The sequence below is a fragment of the Rattus norvegicus genome, chromosome 3 (genome assembly GCF_036323735.1).
Source record: "Rattus norvegicus strain BN/NHsdMcwi chromosome 3, GRCr8, whole genome shotgun sequence".
NCBI classification, from domain to species: Eukaryota; Metazoa; Chordata; class Mammalia; order Rodentia; family Muridae; genus Rattus; species Rattus norvegicus.
Window position 1 is genome coordinate 28100425 of NC_086021.1, and position 25611 is coordinate 28126035.

The 25611-nt window shown below is 42.2% G+C and overlaps 1 protein-coding gene across 11 annotated transcripts in view; it reads right to left on the bottom strand.

Moving 5' to 3' along the window:
- Window positions 1-25611, bottom strand: part of Ehmt1 (euchromatic histone lysine methyltransferase 1) — a 148291-nt gene that overhangs the window by 121537 nt on the left and 1143 nt on the right. The window lies entirely within an intron of this gene.

The window sequence follows — 25611 nt, forward strand, 5'->3', positions numbered from 1 at the left end:
CAGTGGCAGAGCGCTTGCCTAGCAACCGCAAGGCCCTGGGTTCGGTCCCCAGCTCCGAAAAAAAAGAAAAAAAAAAAAAAATGAGGGTGGGAAATCAGTCCACAAGGGGATTAGGAGCCAGGTGACTGTTAAACTGTACATTTTATGGATAGATAAGGCAGAGAAGATAGCTGATAACATGACTGAGAAAATCCTATAAAGTTTGACCCTCTAAATGTTAAAACTGATTAAAATTTTGAAGACACCCTAGAAGCCATAAGGTTACTAAATCAAAATTCAAGTGCCAGGGATAGATTGCATCCCTGAATTATTAGCCAAAGAGCCCTCAAAGGCTCCACATATGAAACAGGCTATTGCCAGTGAGTCAGTCAGTAGCATGCCAAAACGAGACAGTAAGACCCTACTGGGTTAGCTTAAGACAGCACAGGGACATGAATCAACATTAGGGCTGCTAATTGGCTTTTGTAGTCATAAAGGCACTGTGCAGGCTATTCAGGTATGTGTTAATGCCACCGCACACCAAGTGTGATGTTCCCAATATGTAATAAAGGCACAACTCTTCTGGGTACAATCAACTATTTTCCAGTTGAATTTAAAACCTATTCCAATGGAATCTATGTTTGGTATTGTACTCTAACACGAAAACCTGTGTTACCAGGTTGTGACACCAGACCCTCAAGAGAGCTGCTCTACTTGTTGTTAACCATGTATGATTTACCTTTCAATTTGCTTCCTAAACATTTATGCTTCCAGAAAGATCACTCCTGCTGTTGGCCTCTAAAGAAAGCTTGTTTTGGGGTTGGGGATTTAGCTCAGTGGTAGAGCGCTTGCCTAGCAAGTGCAAGGCCCTGGGTTCGGTCCCCAGCTCCGAAAAAAAAAAAAGAAAGAAAGAAAAGAAAGCTTGTTTTGCAGTGGGTAGCATGACATTGTGAAAAATTCATAATTTTCCAGATAATTTTATATAATTTCAAATTGTGTAACTGGTCAAACTGCTCAAGAATAAGTGAATATTGCTAGAGCACAGAGATCCACTGCTCAGCCCTGAAAGGAAGAAAGTAAGCATCTATCTGTATCACTTCTCTGTAGCTCAGCAAACATCAAGGAAAAAAACAGAACATTAAGAGTTAGAGGGGGGGTTGGGGATTTAGCTCAGTGGTAGAGTGCTTGCCTAGCAAGCGCAAGGCCCTGGGTTCAGTCCCCAGCTCCGAAAAAAAGAAAAAAAAAAAAAAAAAGAGTTAGAGGGGCTCTCTCTGTTCTCTTCTCTCCTCTCTCTGTTCTCTTCTCTTCCCTGCTCTTCCTCTCTTCCCTGTCCCTTCTCTCTACCCCCACCCCACCCCTTCCCTGCACGTGCTCATGGCCAGCCTTTCCTCTCCTTTACTCTTCATCTCTCATTAACCCTCTCCACGTGGGGGGAAAAAAAAAAGAGTTAGAGAGGCCTGAGCTTATAGAACACTTTCTTATTGACATGACTTGGCCATTATTGTCTTGAAATCAAGATTACCCATGAGACCTTCACAAGATCCAGTCAAATGAACATTTGCTTGTGAAGGGGTGGAGTGTCATCAGATCCCCACTCCAGATGACAATCACTCTCTCCCTCCTGCCCTCTACAGTTACACGAAGTCCTCCTGAAGCTGCAAAACCTTTTTGTAAAAAAAATGCTTAGCAGAGTGTGGTGGTGCAGGCTGTTTTTAAATCCCAGATCTCTGTGAGTTAAGAAGCCAGCCTGGTCTACAGAGTGTGTTCCAAGACAGCCAGGACTGTACACAGGAAAAAAAACTTTTTTTTTGGGGGGGGGGGGCCGAGGTTTGTGGGTGGCAGTATATATGAATATAAAATTCAGTCCCTGCTTTCCTAGAAAAGCACCAACTTGAATCACACAGCCTAGAAAAAGGCCACCATCTTGTGGTTAGAAAAGTCAGTGCAGGCTATACAAAAAAGACCACAAAAATGTGTCAACTCCTTTACCAAAAGGTTAAGAAATTCCTTGACCTTCCTAAAGTTCTTACTCTTGCTCTTACTAGAAGGGTTTTAATCTTTCCAGAATAATGTTCTGTATCAGACTGATATGACACAAAAACACAGATCTCTACATGAATTTCATCCATATTCTAACACTGATTGAAAAAAAAAGTCACTTCTATCAGGTGCTTGGTGGCACATATCTTTAATCCCAGAACTCCAGAGGGAAAGGGAGGCAAATACCTCTGAGTTCAAAGCCAAATATCTGAGTTCGAGGCCATCTACCTGTGAGCAAGTTCCAGGACAACCAGGGCCACATAGAGAAACCATGTATCAAAAAAAGGAAGGAATGATGGGAGGGAGGGAGGGAGGGAGGGAAGGAAAGAGGGAAGAAGAGAAGAAAAACAAACAAAAAGCTGTCAGTTCCTTTAAAAATAACATTGAATCTCCTAAAACTGGAGTTACAAATGTTGTGTAGGTTCTAAGAACTGACTGTTTTTAATAGCATGATTCCCAATAGCCAATAAAGTGTGATCACCCAAAAAAAAAAAAATGGACACAGCTGACTTAACAATGGATTATTGCTCAGCCATACAAGAAGCAAGACACTGATACACGCTACAGTATTGTAACTGAACCTTAAAAACAGAGCTGAGTAAACCATGCCCCTCACAGAAGACTACAGTTATGTGAACACATACATGAAATGAGGAAGACATCCCTAATGAATGAGGTTTATTGATGAACATTCTCTATGGCTCCCAGACTAGTCGTCCTTGTGTGCAGGGAGCGTAAGACGCAAACAATGGGTGACTGACTGCTGAGCAGACACAGGAGCAGTGTGGAGGAAAAGGGGAGTGGGATGAGGAGGAGACAGAAAGGGCAACAAGGTGAGAGGGAAACTCCTCTACGAGAAGACATCTACAAGTTCCAAGCTCCTAGACAGCAGCATCTGCTGTTATCTCCACAGAAGTCCCTTCTTCTCTGCTCTTCTTCTATATAGTTATTATTTGTCTCCTAGCTAATTCTGCTTCTTCTCCAAGGCAAAAAAGAAAAAGATATCTACTACAAAGGTCTATAAAAGTAGAAATGAGCTCTTTCATTTTTCATAAATTAAAAAAGTCCAAGCCCTCTAAGAAATCCTATCTTGTCATTTTAAAATATAATCTCTAAGGCTGGAAAGATGGCTTAATAGTTGAAAACGTGTTCTCCCAGAGGACCCAAGTTCCCAGTACCCAGTACCCAGATGGTGGCTCCCAAAACACCCTCTTCTGACTTCCTCAGGTACCAGGTATGCAAGTGATCTACAGATATGCATTCAAGCAAAGCACTCAGACACATAAAAAGTAAATCTTTTTTTAAAAAAATAATCTACTGGCGAGGCATGCCTTTAATCCCAGCACTTGGGAGACAGAGACAGAGGGATCTCTGTGGGTTCCAGCCCAGCCTGGCCTACAAAGCAATTTCCAGGACAGCTAGACTGTTTCAGAGAGAAACTCTATCTCAAAAAAACCAAAAACACAAAAACAACAAAAAGATAAAAAATATAAACGACCTATCCCTAAAGGCAAAAATAATTTGTACAAGCTCTTTTTTCTCAATTCTTAAAACTAATTAAGGTATATTATACACTTCAAAATGAGATAAATTCCTGGATTTAAACAGCAACACCTAGACCATGACACAGCCACATCCTTCCTGCCCTACACAGTTCACTAGGAGACAAAGACAGGTCGATCTCAAGGCCAGCCTGGTCTACCTCAAAAGATCCAGGAAAGCAAAAGCTACAGATAAAGAAAGGGTGGGAGGGGGGAGGAAAAGAGAGAAGGAAAATGAAAGCATGTGCTGGCCTGTGCTATTTAGCCTATCTACCCTACTTCCCCATAAACCCCGCCAAGACCTCCAAGCTGCGCCTTCATACCTGACAACACATCCTTCTGAACCACTTCACCCTGAAGATCTCCCGTGGAGACAGGGAGAACAGAACCAGATACATAGGAGTGTAGCTTCCGTATGCCCAGGGAAATGGTTTCCCCAAGAAACATTATGCTCTTGACTAAGAAAAAAGTAAAATGTTTAATTCCTTACTGCTTATATGACTAACATAAATTTTACATATTAAATTTTATATCACAGATTTTAAAAATAAAGATCCTGGCACCAGCACATTTGCATGTCCAATTGGACCGTTTTCTCAGAACCACCACCCAGACAGTCATTTTTGAGTACACAGCATCCCTACTTCATCACCACTGCTGGGGACACTTGAGTGACGGCAATGCATAATAGGCTTACCAATGCCTCCCCATTTCTTTTCAAGGGCAGGCACAAAGGAATCATCCCTATTGTTCCTGTGTCCTCATTACTGTGTGGCGAGCTGCATTTCCTCAGATCTGGGAGAATAACCCACCTACCCTCCCCCACCCTTTTGTTCCAAAAACAAGCTCAGAAACAGATTACCAACCAATCTGTCTAATCTGTCATTTGCAATAAATCATTAAATAGTGAAAACACAGTTCCTGTTGGGTCTCTTTCCAAAAAGTGTCCTGTACTTACCTATGCATCATCTTATTTTTCTACAAAATCACTTTAAAAAGCCAGGTGTGCTGTTACCTTAGGTTTCTACATTTCTTTACAAGGAAATTGGAAACGACCAGATAGGGCGACGAAAAATGTAAACCTTGAGTAACTGGACTCTGTTTCTCTTTTTTTTTTTTTTTTTTTTGGTTCTTTTTTTCGGAGCTGGGGACCGAACCCAGGGCCTTGCGCTTCCTAGGCAAGCGCTCTACCACTGAGCTAAATCCCCAACCCCTCTGTTTCTCTTAAAGTTCCTGTGAGCCGGGGTTGGGGATTTAGCTCAGTGGTAGAGCACTTGCCTAGCAAGCGCAAGGCCCTGGGTTCCGTCCCCAGCTCCGAAAAAAAGAAAAAAGAAGAAGAAAAAAAAAAGTTCCTGTGAGCAGAGCAGAGAGGTCTCCCCTTCTACCCATCCAGCCCTGATCTCGAGTCCCTGGAGTCCATGTCCCTGAACTAGCTTACCAGGAAGAATCTGCCTCGGTCGCTACCACTGAGATTATCCTTAGCATAGGGAAGGAGAAAAAAACAAGAGTCACAGTTAGCAACAGGATTTGAGTACAAGCTCAAATTTTTGAAGAAGGGAATAATTACTGATCAGCATATGTAAAAAGGCCATAGCCAGTAGGCAGTAGCACACATCTTTAATACCTGCACTCTGAGGTAGATCTGTGAGTTGGAGGCCCACCTGATCTACAGAGAGAGTTCCAGGACAGCCAGGACAAAGAAACCAAAGGGGTGGGGGGCGGGAAGAAAAGAAGGAAATAAAAAGCCATGAGCTTCTTCCTGTCATAGAAAACATAAGCAATTAATTTCAAGTGTTCTTAAAATTAGAACCTCTCACTCTTTTAAGAAAGTGCACACATCAAGTGGCCAGACATCAAAATTGGGCTATTTAGGTAGGAAAAGAGCAAGAGGGACAAAAAAGTGACCCTCAACAGTTACAGCAAACATCCCTGCTTTACTGACTCTAGCCTCAGCCAAGAATCTCTGGGTCAAGGACTAAACAAAGAAGAGGGGGTTCTATGCACCAACTATCAACCTCTATCAACCATGTGTACCTCTATTTTCTGTCTATGTAGTTGTTTACTGTAGCTAAATGCAGAGAAATTACAACTTCGTAATTCCACTATGCCTTCCTGCAAAGCTCCATCCTCACTGGGCATGTCCAAACTCTGTCCTGTGTCTCAGTTCTTTCTGAAATGAAAGCTACCCAAAAAGTCACTCTAGGGCATCTTAGGCCTCCCCAGGCTAACTAGAACTTACAGATTGAGTTTCATCAAAAAGTTTATTTTCCCCCCAAAACTGAGAAGGATCTCAACATAGAATCCATCAATGAGTTAAGCTCACTCCACAAAACAATCACATCTCAGGGTCACTTAGGACAGCTTTGTGTTTAAAAAAAAAAAGAAAGAAAGAAAAGAAAATCAATAAAACTAAAAACAGACCAGAAATCTGAGGACAAGTCTAATGAAAGAAAAGGTAACTCCCACCAACAGAAGAACTTGCCTTCAGGCAGGAGATTCCAAGTCAGCAGCAAAGGGAGCAGCAGATACAAGAGTAGCCAGGCCCACAATGGTCTGGTTCCCCTCCTCCAGGCACAGCTCCTGTGCAGAGAGGTACGGCAAGCAGTGTAGACAACCTCCTACACTCCAACATCTTCCACGTACTTTACCAGATCAACTCCAGCCTTAGCCACAGAGAAGACCCTGTCACAGGGATTAAACAGCTTAATCTATCTAATTAATACTATCTGAGGCTCTTTTATTTTAAATTAAGAAATATTTTTTAAAGCAGTACAATCAAGTTTTATACAGCCTGAAAAACTTTCTATGTAAATACAATCCTCCAACACACACATGCAGTCATGAACTAACCCAGAGCAGTTACATGGTTGGTCTAACAGAGCACTGCCATCTGCCCTATCCCAGCTTAATCCAACCCAGTGACCTGAGACAGGATGAAAGGGTTAAGACAACAGATTAAAAAAAAAAAAAAAATCAAGCGATTCCCGTTTAATACAGAGCACATGTTCAACAGTGCAAAAAATCATAATGTAACTGACTCATTTTAAGTTAATAAAACAAGATCCCTTCCACACCTACCTGCAACCCTCACAAAAGAGAATGACCCTACCCACTAGCTTACTGTAGCTCCCTCTAGTAAAATAGGCCAACACACAAAAAAAATTAAGAAAAATTAACTCATATGGCAAATAAAAATTAATAAGCAGGGGTCACACACATGGCTCAAAAGAGCACTTGCTCTTGCAGAGGACCTAGGTTCAAATCCCAGCACCCATATGACAGCTAACAACCATCTGTACCTCTAGTCACAGGGGATTTGGTACTGTATTCTAGATTCTTCAGGCACCAGGTATGCACGCAGTACACATACATGTGTGCACGCAAAACATTCATGCACATAAAAATAAATAAACTAAAATACAAATGAATGAGCAACTGAAAAAGCATGCAAATCAAGGAAGACACCATTTTTTACATACAAGAATATTTTTTTTATTTTTATTCATTTATTATATATAAGTACACTGTAGCTGTCTTCAGATACACCAGAAGAGGGCATCAGATCTCTTTACAGATGGTTGTGAGCCACCATGTGGTTGCTGGGAATTGAACTCATGACCTCTGGAAGAACAGTCGGGTGCTCTTAACCGCTGAGCCATCTCTCCAGCCCATACAAGAATATTTTAATCATGACAGTACAAAATAATATAAAATAGACATGTCTGTTTGGCACTGGTGCAAGTCTTTAATCCTAGCACTTGGGAGGCAGAGGCAAGAGGATCTCTGAATTTGAAGTTAGCCTGATCTACATCAGTACCAGGACAGCTATAGTATCTGCTGAAGCTCAAACCACAGAATCCCTGTGACCTTGCAGTATCTTTAGATACCTATAGTATCTGTGTTAATTGCATCAAACCACCAGTTTCCGGATGACATTTTCAGGACAAGCATAAGATGCTTCAATAGAAATGACCCACTCGTGGAGAGATGGCTCAGTGGATAAGAGCAATGACTGCTCTTCCAGAGGTCCTGAGTTCAATTCCCAGCAACCAATCACATGGTGGCTCACAACCATCTGGGATCTGATGTCCTTTTCTGGTGTGTCTGACAGCTACAATGTTCTCACATGAATAAAATAAATAATTCTTTTAAAAAAAAATGACCCACTCCCTCCATTACCCATGCTTTACTCATTCCTTCCTTCCCATTCCTCATCAGCCTCCTTTCCTACTGTTGGGACTCTTTTCCTCCACGTGAGAGTGCTGTGCAGTACTGATTTGTTTCTGTTTTATTTTTGTGTGGTGCTTGGATTGAACCTAAGACCTTACGCATGCCAGACAAAGTACCATGGAAGTGCATCTTGTTAGAACAGGAGCCTGCCATCAAGACAATGGTCCCTCTAAAAGACTAAATCCCAGTCTGAAAAGGTCAGGCCAAGCCTTCCTACACTTAGCTCTCTCTAAGGCACAGACTTGAGAAGCAGTCTGTGCTGCAGCACCTCGGTTCTTGACTTCTGATAGCTGGCTCTCCCCGCTCTGTCGCACATCCCATGTTGAACTAACTCATGAGGTGTGGACTTCCTACCAGTGCCCCAAACCTTTTTATGAACTTTAAGGTTCTAATATTTATTTTTATGCATATGTCTATGCCTGTATCTGAGTGTTTAGAGTGCACAGAGTGTGTGCAGATGCCTGTGGACACCAAAGGGTATAAGATTTCCTAGAACTGGAGTTGCAAGTGGTAGTGAGCCACCTGATGTAGGTGCTGGAAATCGAACCAAGATCCTCTTCAATGGCAGCAAGACTCCTAGGTGCACAAACATCTCTCCAAGCACCACTGAAATGTAGGAAGGGTTGGTACTTCCTGTCCCTGGACTGCTCTGGAGTCACCCTCCAGCTGTTCCTCCAGCACTCCCACCCCACCATTCTGATGCTGACTCACTTCTTAAACTCTTCTTCAGAGTTTACTTTTAACTTTTGAGGCAGGGTCTTTCTATATGGACCAAGATGGTTTCAAACGTAGAGATTTGCCTACCTCTGCCTCCTGAAATAATTTTATCTTTATTTTTAATTATTAAGTGTATGGGTATTTTACCTACATGTATGTCTGTGCACCACCTGCATGCAGTACCCAGGCCAAAATAAAGAATATGCTCTCCCCCAGAGCCAATTAGAAGCAACTACTCTTAAACATTAAGCCCCTGACTTTATTCACTTTTTAAAATATTTTCAATGATTTTCTTATTTTTCTTTTATGTGCATTGATGTTTTGTCTGTGTGAAGGTGTCAGATCCCCTGAAACTGGAGTTACAGAAAGTTGTGAGCTGCCATGTGGGAACTGAACTTTGGTCCTCTAGAAGAGCAGCCAGTGTTCTTAACCACTAAGCCATCTCTCCAACCCTGATTTTATTCGTAATACTGAATAATGACACTCTTATGTGTGTTATGTGTGTACGTGTGTGTGTGTTTGTGTGTGTATGTATGTTCTTCATTCATTTGCTGATGAACACCTTGCCTAATTCCCTGACTTAGCTACCATAATAGTACTGAAATAAACATAGATATATAGGTTTTGCTGTGTAGTATGTACAACTGGATTCCTTAGTATGTACATATATACTTATCCATTTATATATATTTATATGCTTACCTTTGCACATACATACTTAACTAGAGCATATAGTAGATCTATTTTAATTTAGTTATTCATTTAATAAAGAATATATTTAATAAATATACTTTAATAAAGAATGTATCCAGAAAAAAAATTTTTAAGGAGGCTAAGGCAGAGCAACTGCAAGAACTGAGAATTATCTAGGTTACAAGTGGGAGTTCAAACGAACATATTAATTTAGTGAAAACTTGTTTCAAAATAAAACTAAAAGAGGCTGAGGATGTAGCCCAATGGTACAGTGCTTGCCCAGTATACGCAAGGCTCTGAGTCTGACTTCCAAAGTCAATAAAGTAGGCAAATAAATTAGACACTTTTCAAATGAAGAAATAAAAGTAGCTAATAAATTCACAAAAATGTTCAACCACTCCAGTCATCAGAGAAATGCAAGCAAAGCTATGGAGGGTTACCAGATGACTCAGCAATTAAAGTCAATTGGCACCAAGGCTGATGACCTGAGTTCAATCCCTGAAATCCTGAAATGATAGAGACCCAGCTCTGCAGGATATCCAACCTGCAATGTAGGCGTGCACACCTCCTCACATCACATAAACATGCCTTCTGCCAGCCTCATGGACACCAAGCACATGGTGATGTACATAAATAAAAGTAGGAAAACTGTCCATACGCGTAACACGAAGGGAAAAACTATATGAGCTAGCATGGTGACACACATCTGTGATCCCAGTATTTGGGAAGCAGAGGCAGGAGAACTGCTGTCAGTTCATAGCCACCCTGGTCTATAGAGAAAGTTCCTATCCAACCTGAGGAACAGCCAGATTTATCTCAAAACGACAACAACAAACCTACCCAGAGATCCTACCTCACTTGGGTAGAATGACTATTGTTAAGTATACAAAAACTAGAGTGTAAGATTTGGCTCAACAGGTAAAAACACATACTGCTCTTGCAAGTGACTCAAGTTCCACTCCTAGCACTCAGTTCAGATAGCTCACACCCACTCAAGGCAATCCAAAGCCTGTGGCTTCTGAGGACATACTCCCTTTGCAGGCACCAGTACACAAGCACACACAGAAACAATGTAAATATAATAAGGTCTGGCAAGATGCCTCAGCAGTTAAGAGCGCTGGCTGCTTCTCCAAAAGATCCAGGTTTATTATCAGGTCTACATGGAAGTTCACTTCTTAGAGAACTTGTTATCTGAAGCCAAGAAACCGGCTGCTCGTGAAAATGAAAGATTCTTTACCTCATGCTATTTTTTAAAAAAATGAAAACACAAATTAAAAAGGTAAACTTTAAGGACTGGAGAGATGGCTCAGCAGTTAAGAGCACTGGCTGCTCTTCCAGAGGTCCTGAGTTCAATTCCCAGCAACCACATGGTGGCTCACAACCATCTGTAATGGGATCTGACGCCCTCTTCTGGTGAGTCTGCAGACAGCTACAGTGTACTCATAGGCATAAAGTAAATAAAATTTTTTTAAAAAGTAAACTTTAGGAGACGGAAACATGGCTCAGCAGTTTAAAGCACTGACCGTTCCTCCAGAGGACCTGGGTTCAACAACCAACATCCACAGGGTGGCTAACTCCAGTTCTAGGGCATTTACACCTACTTCTGGACTCCTCAGTCAATAAGCACACATACATGCAATCAAAGCAATCATGCAGCTATAATAAAAATAAGTAGATTCTTTAAAAGTCAACTTGGGAGACTTGAAGAGGTAGTTTTCATTTTGTTTTGTGTTTTGAGACAGGTTCTTTGTCGTGTAACTGTGGCTAGACTGGAACTCCCTATATAGACCAGAAACCCTAAGCAACACTGAGCAGGGCTGAAGAGAAGGTCCTGAGTTCAACTCCCAGAAACCACATGGTGGCTCAGAACCATCTACAATGCAATCTAACGGCCTCTTCTGGCACGCAGGTATACATATGGATAGAGCACTCATATATTTAAAATAAACTAATTAAAAACAAAACAAAACAAAAACAAGAAGCACTGAGTACCAAGCTAGGCATAGAAGCATATACCTACAATCCCAGCACTCAGGAAGCTGGCAAGAGGACCATGAATTCAATTCTAACCTGAACTACACAATGAAAAGGGGATTGAAATTTCTAAAATAAAAACTTGAAAAGACATTTCATACGCAGGTAAATGTTTTTCAGCCTATGATTCAAAATAAAAAAAAGAACTAACCTTTAAAATGGGAATCTGGAGCCAGCCATGGTGGTGTACACCTTTAATTCCAGCACCAGGAAAGCAAAAGTTGGAAAATCTCTGTGAGTTCAAAGCCAGCTTCATCTATATATCAAGCTCCAGGATAGCCAGGGTTATACAAAGAGACTCTGCCTCAGGGAGGGGGTGGGGGAGAGAGACTCTGCCTCATAACAGCTAAGCAGTAACTTTGTGTGTGGGAACATGGGCTAGAGCGATGACAGAATCAATGAAGTGCTTAATATGGGCCCTCGCTGGGTTCCTAGCTCAGGTGTGGTGATTCACACTTGTAATGCCAGACCTGGAGAAATGGAGATGGGGATCCTTTGCAGCTGGATTGCTGACCAGCCCATTTATCACAATCAGCAAGCTCCAAATTCAGCCAGCATGTTTCTAAAAAATATGAAGGGTCTGATGACAAGTCTCACCAACACCCACATGATGGCTCACAGCATATAAATGAGTACACTGTCATTGTCTTCAGACACACCAGAAGAGGGCATCAGATCCCATTACAGATGGTTGTAGTTGCTGGGAATTGAACTCAGGACCTCTGGAAAAGCAGCCAGTGCTCTTAACTACTGAGCCATCTCTCCAGCTCCCAAGACACTGTTATATATAAATTTTTTTTAAAAAATCTTTTTGGTGAGCCCAGCATAGTGGTACATTCCTTTAATCCTAGCATTCAGAAGGAAGATGTAGGCAGATCTCTGAGTTCAAAGCCACCCTGGTCTAGAGAGAGATCGGAAACAGTCAGAGCTACATAATAAGTTCCTATCTCAAAGAATTTAAAAAAAAAAAAGTTGAGTGCTCTAACTCAAGTGACCTGCTGTCACTCTTAACATTATTCTCACCTGTACTGTTGCTTTGAATAAAGTTTTTGCTATTTCTGAAAAGAAAAAAGAAAGAAAGCAACTGAGGAAGATACAAAATGTTGACTTCTAGCTAGCACGCACACACACACACACACACACACACACACACACACACACACTTGTGCATACTCACACAAACACACATCAAAGAGAATATTGGGACATATATTCACAATCTACACATAAGATTAGTACTAGAAATGCGCCCAAAGCTACTAAATAAGAAATGTACAAACCAACAGAGAACAATAAAAGACAAGCTGATGACATAACTCTGCCTCCGCCTGCCTCCTAAATTCTGGCTTTTTAAAGACTATGCTGGCCTTGAACTGACTACCTCTGCCTCCCAAGTGCTAAAATAAAGGACTGCACTACCACCACCCAGCACGTTGTTTATTTAGAGATGCTGACATTCTTAGAAAGTATATGGACTGAAGTCAATATTGAAATGAAGTCACATGAAGCTGCCCATTCCACTCAGAGTCCGAACTATTTCACCATATTAATAACTTCCGTGCCTTTCTTTTAGAATAAACTGAAGATACCTAATTAATTAATTAAAATATTATAAGTAAAGTCTGGAATGCTGGAGAAACCCTGTAATTCCAGTACTTGGGAGGTAAAAGCCAGAGGTTCAAGAATTCAAGGCTAAACTGACCTACAGAGTGATTTCAATGGCAGCCAGGGATACATGAGAACCTGTCTCAAAAAATCAAAACGAAACAACAAAAAGAATATAAATGGCGGTTTTGGGATTTAACTCAGTGGTAGAGCACTTGCCTAGCAAGCGCAAGGCCCTGGGATCGGTCCCCAGCTTGGGGGCGGGGGGGTTGTATAAATGGCAAACTTCAAGATAAGTATCACCATTCTAACTCCAAATTTTTCATTTCCTTCCAGCTTTACTGTGTATGTACATGCTTTATATAGTTGCAAGCTATATAAGCCGAAACCTGACAACCACCCTACAACAATAGACAATTTTATTAGGTTCAAAGATCATATTAAAATGAGGCACTGCCTTAACATAATGGGAGTAGTCTCCAGTACACACACTGCCTAGCACCCACAAGGTCCTGGGTTGGATTCCAAAGACTGCAAAAGCAGGGAAGCAGGGAAGGAAAGAAAGGAAGAATGGAGGATCACAAGGAGAGGAAAATATTTTAAAGCAAACTTTGAAAGCACTACTGGAGTCTTGATGTGACAACTGTGACAAGCATGCATTTTACTCTCTCCTGTCCAAGAAGATGCTCTGGGAAGACTCCTGCGCACACAGGCAATGGCCCCTTCTGGTCTTCTACACAGTGAACAGGTCTTTCGGTCTCTAAGAACTTAGGTTGTTTGTTCTCACTGTTGTCTTTTAGATTTGTTATATGTTATGTGCCTAGATGTAAGTATATGCACCACACGGGTGCCTGGTACCCATGGAAGCCAGGAGGGTGTCAGACCCCCTGGAACTGTAATCAGAGTCACGAACAGCTCTGTATGGTTGCTAGAGCTAAAGCCTGGTCTGCAACCACTCCTGGAGCGGTGTGAACCACCCATCGCTCCAACCCTGGTCTGCTTTCAGACAGATCTACCTAAGAGTTGTGTCTGGCCCACAGTTTCACTATACTCCTAGCCTCCCACTCAAGATACTTCTGCCACCAGTGCACTGTTGTTACAAATGTGTCAGTAACATTTTATTACCAGCCTATACCAACCCAGTGCTTGGAAACAGTCCTTGCATTCCTTGTGCTAGATCCCCTCTACTCAAGTCTCTAGCACCCATCCTGTTCCTCATAATGGCATGTATGAACCAAGAGCATTAATTAGAGCCCCAACTTGGATGTACCCTACTATCTAGTAGAGTGCAAGCACCCCTGTGTGCTCAGCTCACTGCATTTCATGTTTTGGGTTCTTTGATTTTGTTTTTTATGTTATGCTAGGCAGGTGTTCTACACTGAACCACATTCCTAGCTCTCTGCTTCATTTCCCAAGAACAATATACAACCCCGTATCTGACTTGAGGTCTGTGTGCACTCAGGTCTCTTAGTCTGAGCAGCTCTGTACAACTCCCTACCTGACCCATCCTACCTTAACCCAGCTAACTTTTTCATAAAAATGACAGGCTAAAGCCAGGCAATGGTGGCACACACCTTTAATCTCACATTTGGGAGGCAGGCAGATCTCTGTGAGTTGAAGCTAGCTAGCCTGGTCTATAGATCGAGTTCCAGAACAGCTAGAACTAAACAGAGAAACCTCATCACAAAACAAAACACAATCAAGAAAAAAAAAAAAAAAAAAGAATGCTTAGATGTATATTCCCTCAACCCTTATTTAAACTGATCTCACTAGGCATGGGTCTTTGTGACTTCCAGGACAACCTGGACTACATACAGAGACCCTGTTTACAAAAAAATAAAAAGTAAACTTTGATCTCACTTCAGGATCCCTACAGAGGCATCTGGAGGGTTCACTGTATCTTTCTTCCTCTTCCCAATGTGGCCACTTTGAAGAAATATTTTTCAGCTTCCCTTTTTTTTTCCCTTCGGAGCTGGGGACCTTACCACTGAGCTAAATCCCCAACCCCTTCAGCTTCCCATTTTTAATTAGGCTCCTTAATTAGCTTACTAAAGATGAGTGGCCAGACAGGACTTAGGGCACATACTGTGACCTTTTTTTCAAAATAAGAAAATAAAGGTTTTGAGAAACCGGGTGGTAGTGGCACATGTCTTTCATCCCAGTACTCAGGAGCCAGAGGCAGTTGGATATATGTGAGTTCCAAGACAGCCAGGGTTATTCAGAGATCCTGTCTTTAAAAAAAAAGGAAGGAAGGAAGGAAGAAGAGGAGAACTAGAAGATGATGAAGAGGACTTTCTTTTGTTTTTAGCCAACAGATTCAGATGCCAAACATTTAAAGCAATATCCCAAAATTAGATTGAACCCCACTATAAAATGAGAGAAGCAGTCAACTTTAGCACACAGCCTCCAGTCAACAGACAGATGGTGAGGTTCTCACCATGCAAGACTTACAGGACCCAAGAGAAAAGACCTAGTCTGCTTTCACACAGCTAGTCTCAACAAGCATGGTTCTCCAGCACAGAACAGATGAGAGTGAGAATACCACAAGAAAAAGGAAGCTGGGGCTGGAGAGATAGCTCAGCGGTTAAGAGCACTGACTGCTCTTCCTGAGGTCCTGAGTTCAATTCCCAGCAACCACATGGTGGCTCACAACCATCTGTAAAGAGATCTGATGCCCTCTTCTGGTGTGTCTGAAGACAGCTACAGTGTACTTATATATAATAAATGAATAAATCTTTAAAAAAAAGAAAGAAAGAAAAAGGAAGCTAGGGGTTGGGGATTTAGCTCAGTGGTAGAGCGCTTGCCTAGCAAGCGCAAGGCCCTGGGTTCAGTCCCCAGCTCCGGAAAAAAAAAAGAAAGAAAGAAAAAGGAAGCTAGAGCAGTCCAGAAAGTCATGGAGCTGGGCACTAAGGTAAGACTGCATAAAAGGAACACGCTGGGCAGAAGATGGTGGTGCATATCATTAATTCCAGCACTGGGGAGGCAAAACAGGTAGGTCTGATCTAGAGTGAGACCCTGTCTTAAAGTAAAACAAACAAAAATGAACCACTGAAGCCCAGAGTAGGACCTGTTATGAATTCAAGGATAATATGATCTACAGAGCAAATTCTAGAAAAAGCAAAAATAAAATGCCAAGCTTGGAAAAGAAAGTGGAGTGAGGAGGATCATGAAAAAAAAATCAAATACATCAGAGGTCTGAAGTATCTGCTAAATCTCAACACTATACTCTCTCATGGTGGGGGTTCTTCTGGAGACAGTTTTTTATGCACTGGCCTGGAACTCTGTGTCTCAACACTATACTCTCTCATGGTGGGGGTTCTTCTGGAGACAGTTTTACTATGCACTGGCCTGGAACTCTGTGTAAACTGGACTAAGCTTGACCTTGTGACTGTCCTCCTGCATCTGCCTCCCAAGTGCTGAGAATACAAGGGATGTGATACCACTCAGGCATGCTGCTCCTTTTTTAACTGAAATAATAAATCTGAACACTAACAGGACATGTATTAATTGAAATAAAATGTTCACAGAACTACTTCAAAGTAATTGCCAATGGGATGGGCCATGACAGAAGTACAAGTGAAGCAACACTGGTCAAGAAAAGGCAACTTCATGCTGGGATGCAGCAACGTTCACCACAGTGCTGGCTCTGCTTTCTGTTTTCTTTTAGAATTTCTAAGACAGTTGTCTCCCAGTGTCACTTAGGCCAACCTGGCATTGGCTATGTATCCCAGACTGGCATTGAATTCATGATCCTCTTGCCTCAACCTGGGATTATAGATGTCCAACCAAACATAGCCACCTTCCTCATAACTCATCTACTGAAATAGATTCGAAAAGTCTCCATAACAGAAAGCCTAAAACACCTATCCGTATCTCTGATATACACTCAGAAATCAATCAAGCACTCTCTCCCCCAACCCCTTAAAAAAGGATAGGATCTTGTTCGCCTGGTTCCCAAGTGCTGAGACTGAAGCCAGACACCACCATTGGGACTTGGGAGTATCTTTTAGGATGCATGTTAAGCATTGGCAACCTGTCAAAAGAACTAGTAAGAATGGTTACTAGACAGAAGGGAGATGTTTGTAAACCATGTGCAAGCAGCACCCATAGAATCCAAAAGAGGACATCAGGTCCTCTAGACTTGGAGTTATAGGTGGTTGTGAGCCACCATGGGAACTGAACCTGGGTCTTCAAGAAGAGCGGCAAGTATTCTTAACCACTGAGCCATTTCTCAAGCTCATGCTTTTTTAAATTTTAAGTCACTTATTTAAAAAACTAAATTTAGGGCAATAGATGGCTCAATGGTTAAGAGCAGTAACTGCTCTTCTAGAAGTCCTGAGTTCAATTCCCAGCAACCACATGGTGGCTCACAACCATCTGTAATGGGATCTGATGCCCTCTTCTGGCGTCTGAAGACAGCTACAGTGTACCTATACATAATAAGTAAATAAATCTTTAAACAAAACAAGACACAGGCCAAAGCTACAGATAATAGCCAATCTCATAAAAAAAAAAAAAAAGGCTGGGAACACAGCTCAGCGATTAAGAGACTTACTGTTCTTGCAGAGAACTGGAGTTCACTTCCAAGCACCAAAACTGAATAGCCAACAACCACTTAGAACTCCAATTCCTGGGGGTCGGAAACCCTTTTCCAGCCACCACAGGCAACTGCATTTATGTGCATACTGTCACACAGAGACATTACATATTGAGGAAGTGACTGAATGGCTCAGAGATCAAAAGCAACTACTGCTTGCTTTTGCAGAGGTCCTGGATTCAGCTGCCGGCACCCACATGGCAGCTCACAACTACCTATTACTCCAGTTCCAGAGGATCCAACACCATGCAAGCACATGGTACACATACACTCACGCACACACCGACGTACCACCACACACACACACCACACACTCAGACAAACACACACACACACAGACACACACACACACACGCACACACGCAAACACACACACACACGCAAACACACATAAAATAAATATTAAAAAAATAAGATAAAAACTAAGTAAGTCAATTTTTCTCAAGATAGGGCTCTCAGTGCAGCCCTGGCTATCTTGGAACTCTGTAAACCAGGATAGCCTCAAACTTAAAGATCCATCTGCCTCCAAGTGTTGGGATTAAAGGCATGCACCACTACAGCCTGACAACAAATAAATTTTTAAAAAATAATACTCAGCTAGAGATGGAGTTCGGTTAGGTAGAGTGCTTGCCTACCATATACCAGCCCCTGGGCTTGATCCCTAGGGCCACACAAAACCTGTCCCGGTAGAGTACATCTATGGCCCCAACACTCAAGAAGTGGAGACAGGGGCTGGAGAGATGGCTCAGCGGTTAAGAGCACCCGACTGCTCTTCCAGAGGTTATGAGTTCAATTCCCAGCAACCACATGGTGGCTCACAACCATCTGTAAAGAGATCTGATGCCCTCTTCTGGTGTATCTGAAGACAGCTACAGTGTGTACTTATATATAATAAATAAATAAATCTTTAAAAAAAAAAAAAAAAAAAAAAAAAAAGAAGTGGAGACAGAAGGATCATAAATTCTCTGTCAGCCTTCATGGAGTTTTAGGCCAACCTGTATTACGTGAGACCCTGTGTTGTGAGTGATTGCTCTCTGAGTCAAGCAACTGACATCTTGGGACATTCAGCATGCCCTTGCAAAAGATGAATTGTGTTTGTTGATGGTTTATGCACCCAATCAGGAAGGTAAAGAGGGATACCAGATTCTCACACAACTCTACTTTAATTGTTTGTGGCATGGGGGAGGGGTAGAGAACATATACAGGTGGGAGAAGATGAGAGCAAAGGTCTCCACTACGCAGCCATGAAAAGTCTTCATCCTTCTGGGTAAAGGCTCTCTCCTATTACGGCCTGTTTAGGTAGACAACAGCCACACCCCTGTAAGTAATCCCTCACCTATGATCAGTAAAGAAACCCAATAAAAACGCATTGGTTCACCAGACTGAAAACTGGCAGAACCATGTCTCAGATTGTTGTTGGGACCTTTGCAAAAGGAATGAATGTTGTTCATGTCTACTCCTGAGTTGGGCCACAAAGGTACTTTGCACCCAGAGAGCATTAGGGAACCAGGAATGCTAAACACCCGGACAGCTCAAAACACACACACACACACACACACACACACACACACACACACACACACACACACACACACACAAAACTGTTTTCCTGCCAAAAGGCTCAGAGTGGATATTGTTAAGAACCTGCAGTCTTGGGCTGGAGAGATGGCTCAGTGGTCAAGAGCACCGACTGCTCTTCCAGAGGTCCTAAGTTCAAATCCCAGCAACCACATGGTGGCTCACAACCATCTGCAACAGGGATCTGGTGCCCTCTTCTGGTGTGTCTGAAGATGGCAACAGTGTACTCATAAATAAGTAAATAAATAAATAAATCTTTAAAAAAAAAAAAAAACAAAAAAACATGGGGTCTTTTTGCTGACTGTAGAGGCAGACCTCACCCAAAACCCCCAGTCTCTCTCCCTAGGCCTTTATCTTTAGCTCCAGTTAATAGACCCATCCCTGGGGTAGATGTCACATGTACTTCATAGCCTGCTGACCTCTATACTATCCCACTCAGAGGATTCTAGACCCTTTAGCAACAGAACCCACCCTCATGGTCACAAGTATTTTGTAAAAGAGTTTCTAAGTAGACACACCTTGGGCTTTATTGTGCACCTGGACTGAAGTGATTTCTGCCTGGAAACCTGGAATAGGAATAACTGTTGCACTGGGTTTAAATATGCTGGCAGGGAACCGCCTGGCATCAGACTCCCCAATCTGATCCAAGTCTTCATCCTCACCTCTTCACATTTGCTTCCCTGTCTGGACACCTGCAGGGTCCCCTTTCCTGCTAGAAAAGAATTTTAGCAAAACCCTATCTCACAAAAATGTATTACAGGGCTGGAGAAAAGGCTCAGCAGATAAGGGCACTCACTGGCTGCTCTTCCAGAGGTCCTGAGTTCAATTCCCAGCAACCACATGGTGGCTCACAACCATCTGTAATGATCTGATGCCCTCTTCTGGCACATGGCACATAGGTCATTTATGTATATATAGATTACATAGATAAAATAAATCTTTAAAAAAAAAAAGAACCCGGAAGCCAAGCAGACACCTAGGTGGAGGTAACCTGCCTCGTGGCAAAACTTAGATCAGAATAAATGTGATATTTATGAAAAAAAAAAAAGAAAGAAAGAAATCCTCCTTAAAAAATGTAATACAACAAAAAGTCAGATGCAGAGGTCTATGCATTCAAAAGGCAGAAACAGGAGTACTGCACATTTAAGAGTAGCTTGACCTAAATAGCAACTTCTATGCCAGGTGGGGAACTACAGTGAAACCACCTCAACACCATCACTGCCCCAAAATCCTCAAAATATGACTCACAAGCTAAATGGTTTTAGGGCAAAGACAAACGAATTGTTATAGTATGCAGAGGCAGAAGCAGGAAATCAGGGTGCTAGCCTCCACTCTGGCAATGACTACTCAGACAACTGAAGTGTCCATGGCTGCCCTAGTGTTAGAGCTGAAGGACAAGTGCCAGCATCATCTCTGCTGGCCTGTCATGTGAGCCACTGAACACTCCTATCACAAACCATTCCATCACCTCATCACACTCACACACACACAAAGAAATGTGAAAACATTATTCTTGGTTTTTCAAGACAAGGTTTCTCTGTGTAGCCCTGGCTGTCATGAAATTCACTCTGTAAACCAGTCTGGCCTTAAACTCACAGAGATCCACCTGCCTCTGCCTCCTGAGTGCTAGGATTAAAGGAATATGCCATCACCACTCAGCCTTTTCTTTCTTTTAATCTTATTTTTATTTTATACGCAGGTGTTTTAGCCTGCATGTGTGTCTGTGTGAAGTTGTCATATCTTGGAGTAATAGACAGTTGTGAGCTGTCATGTGTGGTGCTGGGAATTAAGCCCAGGTCCTCTGGAAGAGCAGTCAGTGCTCTTTACTGCCTAGCCATCTCTCCAGCCTGTAAAAAAAAAAAAAATTAAGAACATTCATTATAGCACTATTAATAAAGATAAAAAATAAATCATTAGTTTAAAAGCCATATATCTAGGCTTTTACATACTGTTACTTTTTTTTTTTTTAAGATTTATTCTATATAAGTACACTGTCGCTGTCTTCAGACACACCAGAAGAGGGCATCAGCTCTCATTACAGATGGTTGTGAGCCACCATGTGGTTGCTGGGAATTGAACTCAGGACCTCTGGAAGAGCAGCCAGTGCTCTTTTTTTTTTTTTTTTTTTTGGTTCTTTTTTTCGGAGCTGGGGACCGAACCCAGGGCCTTGCGCTTCCTAGGCAAGCGCTCTACCACTGAGCTAAATCCCCAACCCCGCAGCCAGTGCTCTTAACCACTGAGCCATCTCTCCAGCCCCTACTGTTACGTTTTTAAAGGTAAAGTACATCTGTGTTAAAGCAAAGCCAAACAACACACAGGCAGTGGTGGTGTACGCAGAGCCAAGCTGAGCACACCTACACACAGCTATATACAAGCTGAGCACACCTACACACAGCTATACACAAGGAAATCCTTTTAAGTTGCAGAACAAACCAGGTGTAGTAGCCCATGCCTCAAGTGGATCTCTGAGTTCAAGGCCAGTCTGGTCTCCATAGACCAGGACTATATACAGAAACCCTGTCTTAAAAAACAAAAACAAGCAAAACCTGTTTTCAGTAAATAAAATTGGATTCAATTCCAGCACATGGAAACTGTGTACAACTACAAAATGAATTCAAGGACAGTCTGTGCTGTCTCAAAAAGAATTATGATGTTGGGCTGGAAAGATGGCTCAGTGGTTAAGAGCACTGACTGCTCTTCCTGAGGTCCTGATTTCAATTCTCTGCAACCACATGGTGGCTCACAACCATCTGTAAAGGGTTCCAATGCCCTTGTCTGGTATGTCTGAAGACAGCAACAGGGCACTCACAAAATAAATAAATAAATCTTTAAAAAAAAAAAAAGAGGGGGCTGGAGAGATGGCTTGGGGGCTGGAGAGATGGCTCAGCGGTTAAGAGCGCCCGACTGCTCTTCCAGAGGTCATGAGTTCAATTCCCAGCAACCACATGGTGGCTCACAACCATCTGTAAAGAGATCTGATGCCCTCTTCTGGTGTATCTGAAGACAGCTACAGTGTACTTATATATAATAAATAAATAAATCTTTAAAAAAAAAAAAAGAATTGTGATGATTATGATGATAAATAAACAAAATTAAAAATTAAAAAGCCAGGCATTGTGGAAGACTCCTTTAATTTCAGCAGAGGCAGGTGGATCTGAGTTCAAGACCAACCTGGTCTACAAAGTCAATTCCAGGACAGCCAGTGATAAGCAGAAAAATCCTGTCTCAAGGGAAAAAAATAATAGTAATGACTTAAAAATCAAATGGAGGGGTTGGGGATTTAGCTCAGTGGTAGAGCGCTTGCCTAGGAAGCGCAAGGCCCTGGGTTCGGTCCCCAGCTCCGAAAAAAAGAACCAAAAAAAAAAAAAAAAAAAAAATCAAATGAAGTCTGGGTCTAGAGTTGAGTGGCAGAAAAAAATGCCTGACATCAGAAGAGCCTGGAACCCTAGGCTTGCTGTCCAGAGCACGGGGAGCCAGGTGTTTGGTTGTGGAGCTACAACAGCAATAAGACAGTGACTTTCAGAAGTCAGGTGCAGTGGTGGAGTCCTTGCTAAGTATTTGTGACACTTCCTTGAGACAGGAACCTTGGAACCATATGGTCTCAAGTCCTCACTGATCCTGGACATACATTTAAACACACACAAGTCCTCACTGATCCTGGACATACATTTAAAAACACACACACACACACACACACACAAACACACACACAAACACACACACACAAGTCCTCACTGATCCTGGACATACATTTAAACACACACACACACACACACACACACACAAGTCCTCACTGATCCTGGACATACATTTAAACACACACACACACACACACACACACACACACACACACACACACAGTATTTCATGTTTAACCAAACTTCTTTTTCTTCAATGTGACAGCAGTGAACTAAGTATATCTATATTTTTAGACATTCCAAAGGTTTGATGCCATTGGAACTTTTTTTAGTTTTTTTGCGTTGTTTGCTTACTTGTTTGTTTTTGAGAATGACCTAAACTATCTCCCTGCCTCTACCTCCGGAGTGCTGAGATCGAAGGCACGCATCTAGACCAGAACCCTATCAGTCCTCAGTCCGGCTCCATCCTCAGTCCCACTGCCTATGTAAGCAACTACTACAAAATATCCCAAGGAAATAGAGAGTGAGAGAGCAAGAAAGGTAGGCCAAAGTCCATTCTAGATAACAGTGAATAGAGCATAAAAGAGTTAAACTGCTCACTTTCTATGCCTGAAGTACACAGATAATCCCCACAGCTGGTGAGTACAGACTTAACACCAACATATATTCAGAAACAAAGTTGCTGCTGCTGCCTCCTAGAAGACTAAAGAGCTTTCAATAATGTCTCTTAGAACTGACCTTTAAAATTTTATGTGTATATATTCCAAAAAACAAAAAGATTTTTGTTTTGGGGGTTGGTGCTTGGTTTTCACGGTAGCTGGTTTTCTTTTGTTTTTCAGGACAGTGTTTCTCTGTGAGCTTTGGCAGTCCTAGAACTCCCTCTATAGACCAGGCTGGCCTTAAACTTAGAATCTGTCTGTCTCTGCCTCCTGAGTGCCAGGACCGCATCTGGATGTTTTCCCTCTTTAAGAGAAATTCTAATCCTGTACCCCAGGCTAACCCAAGTTATGATCTTCCTGCTTCAGCTTCCATGTGCATTTATTATGCACTTCCATACCCAATTAAAATAGAATATTAAAGGAAGAGAAACAAAAACAGGCATGATAAAACACACCTGTGACCCCAGGAAGATCAGGAGTTCAAGGCCAGCATTAGGGGCATAGCACGTCAGAGGTCAGCCTGTGACACATGATGAGACCCATCTCCCCACCCCACCCCTAAAAAAAGCAAACATCAGGGCTGGGAGAGATAACTCAGAAGTTAGAGACTTGTTGCTGTTTCAGAGGCCCAGAGTTCAACTCCCAGCACCTACTTAATGGTTGATAACCACCCTAATTCCAGTTCCACCAATGGTTCCACTGCCTCCACTGACACCTGACATGGAAATACAGAATGTCAAACATTCATACACATAAAATTAGTAATATTTTTAATTTTAATAAAAAAATACATACTAGGCACCCTATTAAGTATAGATTTTGTTTTGGAAGGCCCTCTTGCTGCAAAATAACTTTTGCTGAGACAAAAGCCCTATGCATCAGACACAGTCGGACCCTGTGACTGGGACATACATTTAAACCCAAAAAGTGGAGGAGCCCACACCAATCTACAAAATAGAGTAGAAGATATATTAATAAACCTCTCGGGCTGGAGAGATGGCTCAGCGGTTAAGAGCACCGACTGCTCTTCCGGAGGTCCTGAGTTCAATTCCCAGCAACCACATGGTGGCTCACAACCATCTGTAAAAAGATCCAATGCCCTCTTCTGGTGTGTCTGAAGACAGCTACAGTGTACTTATATATGATAAATGAATAAATCTTTTAAAAAAATAAATAAACCTCTCCACTATCTAAGTAGTTCTCAGTGTAAAAAGGTGTTGGGAGCTGGGGTAAAGGGAAGATACAGACACAATCATGACACACAAATACATATTTAGGTAAGTTTCAAGTGTGAGCTCTACTGGGCTAATCATCCCACAGTTTGTGAACCCTAACCAGCAAATATTTCAAGGTTCACTGAGGATGAACCCATGCTGATCCAACTCCACTGTGTTACAGAAAAGGGCCTCACCCTGTCATGTACTTCCAGGATAAACACTTACAATCGTAAATCCACACAGTATAACACACAGTTTAGCCAGCATGGGCTCTGTACACTCAGAGCCTTGTGTCTTCTAATGGGGCTATGTGCCTGTTGCCTCACTTGCAAAAGGGATACCAGAGAACCTACTTGGTTAGACTACCATCGTGTTATACGCCCTACAATGTGTACAAAATGCCTACAGTGGGGCTGGGTCCAGGCCCAAGCTCACCCTACACACAATCTATGGGATCCGCCTTTAAAATCGAAGACACTTCAGGTCATTGACAACCCACCTTTTTCTGAGGCTGAGAGAAACAGGTTTGAAATGAGCTAACCAGGTAGCTTTGAACGTGCAATCTGCCTGCTTCGGACTCCTGAGTGATAGGATAACAAGCATGCTCTACTACTCAGCTTCCTCAATCAATATAAACACCAACTTTGTGTCTAGCATTGAAAAGTGCCAAAGCTGGGGGCTGGAGGGATGGCTCAGTGGTTAAGAGCACTGGCTAGTCTTCCAAAGGTCCAGAGTTGATTTCCCTGCAACCACAAACTGACTCACAATCATCTTAAATGGGATTGGATGCCCTCTTCTGTTATGCAGGCATACATGCAAATAGAGCACCTGAATACATAAATAAGTCTTTGAAAAGAAAAGAAAATGGCCAGGCCTACAAACTGAGCAAGCAAAGTTACTTAACCCCTACAAAGTCTTATTGTCTTCATCTGCTAAATAAGAAATAACAATACGTGCTGCACAAACTGGATAGGGTTAACTTCTCTGAGGGGTTTAAACAACATCCGAAACGCAAATGATTGAGAGTCACTATGTATCTCCTTCCTTTCACTCCTGGAAATGACTTAGATTATCTCATAGTCA